General features: G+C 42.5%; 1 long non-coding RNA gene across 1 annotated transcript in view; it reads left to right on the top strand.

The window, feature by feature from the left end:
- Window positions 1–9,360, top strand: part of LOC103393001 (uncharacterized) — a 210,601-nt gene that overhangs the window by 94,710 nt on the left and 106,531 nt on the right. The window contains exon 5 of the long non-coding RNA XR_522971.3: window positions 1,504–1,599. This is a non-coding gene — a long non-coding RNA (uncharacterized LOC103393001). The remainder of the gene's footprint in view (window positions 1–1,503; window positions 1,600–9,360) is intronic.

Genomic DNA, 9,360 nt, shown 5'->3' on the forward strand with positions numbered 1-9,360 from the left:
GCCTAGAATAGTGCTGTGGGGTTACCTGACCCCTTTGACCTCCCCGGGTGACCTTCTCATCTGCATGTCTCCCAGGGTTAAATGCAAAGCCACACTGAAGGCATTAACCCAGTGACCTCCTCTGTTGTACGTGTTGATTCGTCGGACACTTCATCGTCACTCAGTCACCAACAAAAGCTTTTATAATAAGCTCTAAGAAACTCCAGTTAATACACTGCTGTATGTCCGATGCTAGGTGCTGTGAATGGGACGTTTGAGTGCAGTTGCCAATAGTCGCCTCTAGGTCTGAATGGACCGTTACTGTTAAATAGCTACTGATCATCAGATGAGGTCTTTGGTCCTGCAGGCTGCAGTGCTGGTCAGGTGAGTGGCCCTAGGGGCTGAGTGACTGCCACGAGGTAGCACCACTCCTCCCACAGTCCCTGATCTGCCCAGCATGTACAGGGGCTTAGGGCAAAATCCAGGGGTATTATCTCCACTGCACTTCCACCTCTACCACCCACTGCTTTCCTGCAACGTATGTGCCATGTGATTCTTTAGAAATGCTTTAACTTTTTGCCTTAAAAATAAAAGTGTATTGCATGAACTACAGCATGGAATAATTGTGTAATTCCATAGTGTAGCTGTTAGCACGCCTGTCTCACAAGCGAGTCCTGGGTTTATTTTTTTTATTTGCATGCAAAATACCTTTAAACATAACATTAGAAATGTTATAAATAAAAAAATAGAATTTTGGAGTTTGAATATTTTTACATTTTTAAGACTTCTTGCATTGGTAGCATTTCACATTTTACATCAATGCTTATTTATTTGGTTTATATTTTTATTATTTATTTATTTATTTTAAATCTAATCTAGACTGCAGGCAAGACAGAGTGTCTTTGCACATGCACACAAAAACCTGCTGATTGGATAAAAAAAACTTTTTACTTTTCAGTCTGGCTTTCATAAGTCTCTTGTTCTCGTTGGAGCTAAAGGAAGAATCCATGTTGTTAAAAAGGTGACGGAGGGCAAAAGTGCCTCCACCCAGCTCACTGTAGGGCTCCTCTCCACAGGACGGGGCTTTTAAAAAGCGAGCTTATATTTCATTTCCTTATTCCTCACAGCCCACTGTGTGATCTACCTCTGTCCATGACTCAGACTCTGTCACTCTATCTTTAATCAGCCACAATCCATTTACACTTCACTGACGTCTCACTCCCTGACTTCAGATGTCATGTGTGGGTGCTGACGAGACAAGGATCTGATGTGTGTGTGTGTGTGTGTGTGTGTGTGTGTGTGTTTGTGTGGAGGGGGTTCAACAGCAAATGGTAGCTGAGAGATAAGACTGATAGGTAGGCAGCAGAATGAGTTAATAAATAAAATAATCCAGATTTGTAATCAGATGACATCATTGGCCTTAGGCTGTTAATGCACTGAAGTGTGAGGAAAATCACAGTGTATCCACCAAACAAGATAGAAGTACATTAAAAAACATGTTTGTTTTTTTCTTGACCTTTACAGATCGCTGGGTTTACAGATGGTTGGATGGAAGTCTGTGAACACGTCATAATTGCTTCAGCATCAGTGAGGATAACATGGCACTACAACAAGTCCAGGGTAAGTTCATATTCTACTATTTACTTGAGTCAATTGGGGTCATGTTGCTGTCTTTGAACGCTTCCACCGCTGATGTGTGTGTGGTTCTGCCTCTCTCACAGGCCAAACGTTACAGGGTTGCAGCTGCAGGGTGGGCTCTGTTTGGTACTGTGTTTCTCTTCACGTTTATGGCATAGAGATATTTACCATTTCTTGTATATTTAATTTAATGGTGTTGCTGATGTAAAGTGAGATGGAACAGATTCCCGCTGCACTGAGAGACAAATGCAGAACAGGTTTGCACTGTTTCCTCTCATCAGAGTTAGACAAGATGAACACGTTAAAACAGTGGATGTGCTGAGGCATGTTTTCACCCTGCTGCCGGCTGCATGCTTTGGCTCAGGGGACAAGGTGGCAGCATGAGTGTGTGTGTGTGTGTGTGTGTACATGCTCATGTGAAGGGGGCTAAGGTGGGGCAGTGGCAAGGAGAACAGGCAACAACTCACAGGCTTGATGCCAGGTGAGATAATGACAGCGCCGCTAAGGATTTGGGGTAATGGGGGCGATAGTAGATCGCTGTGGAAACTGTGATGTCATCAAGACATTTTGGCTCTTAGCTAGACTAACTGGTTTTATAAGGTGGTTCCTTAGCTTAAGGAGACACAAGGGGGGAGGAATGGGAGATAAGACAGAAAGTGGTTCAGGTGAGGTGAAGATAAGTTTATACGAGTGTATGGATGCAGGAAGTACTGCGATGGAGCGATATGGAAGGGATTACGTGATATTTAGCTTGTTCTCCGTATGCGTTGCGTACAACATGGGAGTCATATCTACATGGACAGCGTTGTGAAGGCACTCTTCACTGAAATCTATGATAGAACCCCTCCCACTTCTCCACCCCTTCTCCCTCCTCCTAGTCCCCCATATTACAGCCCCTGTAAAATCACTTTACAAGCACGTAGCCTCAGCACCCGCTTCACCTACCTGTGACTGCAGCTACACTAGCGCCACACGCCGTTGGCTAGTGGCCATAAATCCAGCATGGAGAGCTCATTTAACTGCACGACTGCATACCCACACCTGACAATCTGGGGGCAAGTGTTAGCCATCGTACATTAGTTTTTAACAACAGGGGCCTGGCAAATAAAGAAAGAAAAAAATCATAATCCTAGCACAGCTTAAAAATCAGACTGTATTACTGAGAAAAAGTTTGTGACTTGTTATGCAGGACAAGGCCTGCTTGCACAGGGCTCAGCAGGTTTTAACTGCAGCATTTTAATGGTACATTTAGGAAGCAGTACAGAGAGTCTGAGCTCAAACTGATTGCTGTGCAGTTAAAGAGAAATGACTGTGTTAGCCGAGCGCTGACAGAACCTGGTCCTGGTTAGAGCTGCTGGGCAAAGTCCAGCTCTGTGGGGGAAGAACAAGTATTAAAAACTAATAACAATAATATTGTACTGGAAGCATGATATGAATGCTGTAATATATTCCACATGGATCCTTCAACCTGCCGATCGATCCAAACCTGTACCACCTTATCGTAATATCACCTCCGTAAAGATGCGCAGTATGTGACGTTTCCTGATTCACTATCGCAGTCATGCGTCACTCACACACACGACTCTGAAAATCACATTTAAGTTATCATAAATATGACCTAATGTATCTGAGCGGGGGGCAAAAACACAAAGGCAAAAACAGCTGTTAGGTAATCAACAAAATAACTGAATAACCAAACACTGTTAATATCATTGTTTGCATGCACTTAGCATTGGACTGGAGTATACAAGTCAGACTTCTCTCTTTCAGAGGTTAACCACAGAAACACAACAATGCTTTCTACTACATTAAGGCAACAAAAATGGCCAAGTGTAGCATTTCAGTTTTGGAGGCTTGAGCTCCAGAAAGGCTGCCAGATGTGGAGATGTGAGCCAAGGCTGAAGAGTACGTTCTAATCTTCATATTTTTCCATTCTCAAAAAACACTACGTAGTCTGGCCAATGAGCTCTGTTTGTAAGGCCGAGACACTGACAAACAACTATCAGGACTGACTGACGGCAGTGAAGGTGACGTCCCGTGTTTGAGACATTTCTTATAAGAAATACTTTTTCCTTTATTTTACTATTAGAAACAAATGACACGGAGGATGAATATGCTTTTAAACATTGTTTCCCAAACATTTTTTCTTGGGACCCATATTTTAAAAGTCACTAAACTTTGCGACCCATGTCAATATACATTATTCGTAAACACCTGTGAAACATGATGCGAGACGACCCAAAAAGAATTTCTTGCGGCCTACCTGAGGGTTACGACCCAGTCTTTGGGAAACAATGCTTTAAAACACTGGTGTAAATGAAGAAAAACTTTCATCTTATTCCCTTTATCTTCAAAGCGAATCACACCCGGAACCTTCTAGCGGCAGGTGAGGGTACTACCACTACACCATTCTAGTCCGTTCTGAGAGATTCTCTTTTTGACTTTGACCCTTTATCAGGGGTCACCACAGGGGTCACACTAGGTTTGAGTACCCACCTGGGTATACAAAAATAACGTTAACTGAGCATGGCCCAAATTTAAGAGACGTGTATCTGTTGGGTATATATTCTGAACAACATTAGGGGGGCAATAATCTGAAAGCCTCAAGCAACCACTATTTTAGTACCAACATCTTATTTTCTGAATGATTATTTACTGTAACTCTGTCCTAAACAGCCGTGGTTTAACTAGAAGTCCTAAGTCAGTTAAACCAGTAGTTTCAGTGACCTTTTCCGGTCACCCCAACCAGTAGTTTCAGTGACCTTTTACGGGGAATGTGCCCCGTGTTCTGCTCCAGCTTCTGCAGCAGCACAGCAGCATGGCAGCCCAGTCCAGAGGGGCTGCACCAGTCGACAGCCTCCATCAGAGAAAGGGGTTTCTCTCTTGTGACGCAGTCATAACACAGGCCCGGGTGAGCCTTATTTGCTGGACAGATCGGGCAATGTTATGCCTTGACCAGGGTTGACCTGACTAGACGACCACAAGTACTTGGCTGGCTTCCTCTCATTTTTGGGCTGCCAGCCCACCTCCATGTTCTGTGCTCCATTTGGGCTTTCTTGATCCATCCCAAACAAAACCACAAAAGTGGAGGGGCTGATGCAATGAGGTTGCAGAGAAGCTGCACCCGGCCGCAGCAGAGTGAGGTCATAGACTGAATGCCAGAGCCTATACTTGGCACAATGTATGGGAACTGTCTTTGAATCTCTCCCAGCAGCAATACCCCCCCCCCCCATCCCCCCCAGTGTCTTTACTCTCTACTTATCTATCACCCATCTGGTCCAGCGTGGACGTCCTAGCACCTCATCATTGTTCAGACTGAGAACATATGGTATCCATATCACGGTCACTTATGGCTCATCTTAAAATCTCTCAAGATCACATTGAAGTCTGTTCCACCAGAATTCCCACACAGCAAAACTCATTAGTGTTCCTACTCTGTGGAATCAGCGCTGTTGCCAATCTGGGCAACTTAGAGGTAGTTGAGTGTTTAGATACTGTTTCTTCTCCCTCCAAGGGCGTCATGTGGAGCAAAACCTTTAGCATTCTTATGTTACGCTGAAGCAGAAATGAAGCCAAGGAGATTTACTGTTGATCATGGACGTATTGCTCTACATATTCAGAGACGGGGGAGGGCTTCGCTCAAGCGATGGAAGAAAACATGAAAAGTAGTAATGGTACAACAATGTATATTCTGAAAATATCATATTCTACAGCACAGGTGTTAAACCTCTGGCCCAGGGGCCACTACCAGACCGTGAACATTGTAACTTTGGGACAGTGACTAGATACTAATTAAATATTTATTATTGCCTTAGATATTATACAAATATATATATTATTAAATGCCTTTATATAATATACATAATCATATATAAAATGCATATTTTTTATTTATTTTTTGTGGATTTTCCATCGTGGTACTTGGTCTAATAATGTTGTACAGTACAAATACATGTTTAGCAATTATAAAGCCTAAAAAAAAACTCTGTGTAGGGACTTGCTCACAGAGGGCTGTAACACTTCCACAGCTGGGTAACTGCCTGGGCAGGCTCCAGGGGCAATTTGGTTGTACACTTCTGAGTGGTAATATCCCTCTGTTGTACAAACTGTACTGCACTTTTACACATGATGAAACATGCATGGCTTGGGAAAAATATTGCTTGTCAGTCATATATTACCTTGTCCTAACACCTTCACAGACACAAAGGTGCCAGTATTGTCTCCATAATGCTCCCTCTTCCCAGGCTTTAATTCTTTATTTTGCACCGAGCGAGAGAGAGAGAGAGAGAGAGAAAAAAACTCACTTCCTGCATCTGATCGTGTCATGTTTCTGTCTTACACAAACAGGCCCTTGTCTCGCGGTGCAATTTACCTGTCCTGTAGCCATGAGGGCTGTTGTTCCCCCCTGCTTCGTCAGAGTACAGAGCACAGTTCATTTGGAGGACAAGCTTATATAGAAGCTGCCGTAGTGATGCGCCGCCACCACCGCCGCCTGAAAACGAGACCAAGTTCATGTGATCAGATGTGATGTTTGTAGAAATCCTGGTGGGTGCTCACACGGGCATACCTGCATTATCTTTATCAAGGTTGTGTTTTGTGAAGTTTTGAACTTTCACATTGGCATGTGATAAAAACATTTCCAAAATATCATTTTCACCACGAATGTCCTGGTCAAATCATGCCGAAGTACTTTAGTTAAACCTATTTTCCAAGGGTACTTCAAGGCACTAACACAGAGGACTCTCCTTTTTGGGAAGCCTTCTCAGGTGTGGTGCCAATGTAATAAGTTCAGCTGCCCCGCCCTGACTGCCTACTGTGTCAAATACCTGAGGCAGAGGGTAATGAAAGGTGTATGAATTCATGCTGCTCAGACTTGTTTGGCCTGTCACTGTAGCTGCAGAGTATCAGGCCAAATGAAGCGTCAGCAGCAGCAGCACTGTATCTGCCCGCTCCCCTCCATCCCCTGGTGTGTATGTCTTGAGTTACGTTATCAAAAGACACAAATTTAATAAGCATGTGTCACCCTGCATTTACATTTTGGCATCGCACTGTACATGGAATACGCATTGATAATGGAGCGTAGTTAACTCATCAGTCATGACAAGGTTTACATACTTAATGTATTCTTAGAAACATAATCTCTCTGTAGCTACTGAAGGGCTAATGGAAGATTTTTGTTTCTAGTGCCAAAGGTGGATTATTAATTCAGCTTGTCAAACGTAGCTACTGGGGAAACAGTTCTAAGCCCGGAGAGGCCCCTTCATATCACCTTGTCAAAGCTAAAATAAAGAACTTATGATTTTTTTTTATATTAGAGTTAGTCGGTGATCATCAACTGGTGGCCCGTGGGCCAAATCCAGCCCGCAAAACCTTCCACTCTGGCCCACGGCTGGATTTAAAATAAAGATCAAATAATACGTTTTTAAAAAAAAATCATTTTATTTTAGTGTCCGGACCCCAAACTGTTTCCCCAGAAAAATTCCAGCCCTCCGGACTAAGAATTTTAAGCTGAACTCATTAAAATAATTAGTATGGGAAGACGCTACATGTCTTCCATAACTAGAAAGTGATGAATGTAGGGCAGGTATCTGCAGGGACTGATGAGGAGCACATCAAGGATGTTACTGTTACTTCCTCCACTGTTGTAACCAGCCATAACAGATCACAGGGAAAGATAAGCAGCTCACAGACATGAATTGTGTTTTGTTGTTTTGTTTGTGACAGAGCAGTGTCTTTGTAAAGTTAGCACAGTGGCAGGCGTATTTTTCTTTTTACCTAAGAGAAATTTAAACAGTCACTAGTTGGTACACTGTGTTATTGTTTTATAAATTGTTACGGTGACGTTGAAATTCTTGATGTTGATTTCCAGCCTATTCTTGGGTCAGAAGAGTAGAGCTCTAAATACATGTTGTCTAATTGTTTGATTCTGCTCTTCATGATACACCCACCATTTTGTTAAGAGACAGATCTGGATCGCAGGCTGGTCAGTGCCAGTGTTCTTATTTTTTGTAGATTCAGGACAGACAGTGTCAGTCCAACCCAAAAATGTCCAAATACTCAACACTATTTAGCACTTATTTTAGACTTAATGACATCAGCGTTTAAACGTCGGTACTTAACATGAGGAGATGGAGAGAGTACCGGAATATGCTGTTGAAATTCTGCTCTGACACTGACCTGTCAGTGCTTTCAGCACCTATCTCAGAGTATTGTCGTTGCTATGGCGACGGCAGTATGTTTTCTTTAATCATAGTCAACTTTGAGCCCTGGAGTGTATACGAGCCCAGATACTTAGTCATAAACGACACCTGTCAGAGGAGCTGTCTCCTCAAAACCTGAAGAGCTCGGAGCAGCTACTGAAAGGAAACGCACAGGCTTACGTTCAGTCATGCTCATGAACGCGAGGGTTGTTTTTGTTTTTTTGAGGAATAGTGTCGTCATCTGTGCAGTCAACAGAATGGAAGTCAAACTCCTCATGAATGAGGCCTGAAGGTAAATCGTTGTGACAAGGAATCTGAATCGCTGTCTTCACTAGACAAACAAGCTTACGTTCACTCAACAAAATTTAGAGAAAGGAAAAAAGTTAGACACTTTGTTCCGGTGGATGTTTTGGGACCTGCATTTGATGCTATCACTGCAATCCAATGATATCTCATCTTGGAGATGCCTGCGGAGATTCTGAAGACAGAAGAAGGGAGGCTTGGTCACGTCTCATTGCCGTTAGCTGGATAACCTGCAGCTGTTTACAACACAATACAAGCTAAAAGCCCTGTTGTAGTGTTGTAATGATGTTCCCTGATTTCCGGTGCAGGTCATTCACAGTCATGTTTTGATAAGGATGACAGCAAAAAAAGAAATCAAAGAAATTATTTACTTCCATATAAACCATGATTATCAAAGAAATAAATCTGCCACCGCCTCACTTCATGTTGTTCCAGGGAAAAACATAAGCATCATTATATAAAACTTTTTTTTTTTTTTGTCGGTGAGTTACACACTTGGCTGAGAGCTGGTGACTTTGCTTATTAAGCTGGAGTACCGAAGGTGCTCATTAAAACTGAAAGTGATATGGCTCCGGTTCTATCTCCAATTGCTCAATTCTTTTGTTGGGTATGGGAATGGCAGTATAACCCAGAGTACTTGGCAGAGGAGCAGCAGGTTGCTTTGGCTCTCTTGCCTGTTGTGTCTTTGTCAATCACCTAGCCCTGGGAGGAAATGGCTGTCTGTTGCATGGGCCAGCAACATCCTGGCAGGCAGCAGGGACAGCTGAAACCATGGGAATATCTATGGAAATGAAACTCAGGCCTTTCTGTTATTGCCCTGCACACTGTAATTGTGCATATATTGTTGTTTGGCTTTTCTTATGGGAAAGTGGAGGCTGTTAGAGCTGTTTGCTCTGCTGAAGCTGCAGGACAAATTCACTGAAAAATCACATTATTAAATGGTGCTAGAAATCACTTCCCGAATAGATTTCTTTGTATAGTTAATGACAAATAAATCAATGTTAAACTTAATGTTACTTGTTACTTATTTAAGGCTAATTAATAACATTGTATCTGTGATTAAGTTTGATTAATTGCGATTGTTGTTCATCACAAATAATCATGATTAATTGAGATTAACACACATTCCTAAATATGAAAACACTTTTTTCTCTATATTGCTTGTACAGAAAGACAAATGACTTGACATACATTCAGAAGTTTCCCAGTACTTCCAAAAATCAGGTAGTGAAATGCAAAG

Source organism: Cynoglossus semilaevis, chromosome 17 (genome assembly GCF_000523025.1).
Source record: "Cynoglossus semilaevis isolate Cse_v1.0 chromosome 17, Cse_v1.0, whole genome shotgun sequence".
Taxonomy (NCBI): Eukaryota; Metazoa; Chordata; class Actinopteri; order Pleuronectiformes; family Cynoglossidae; genus Cynoglossus; species Cynoglossus semilaevis.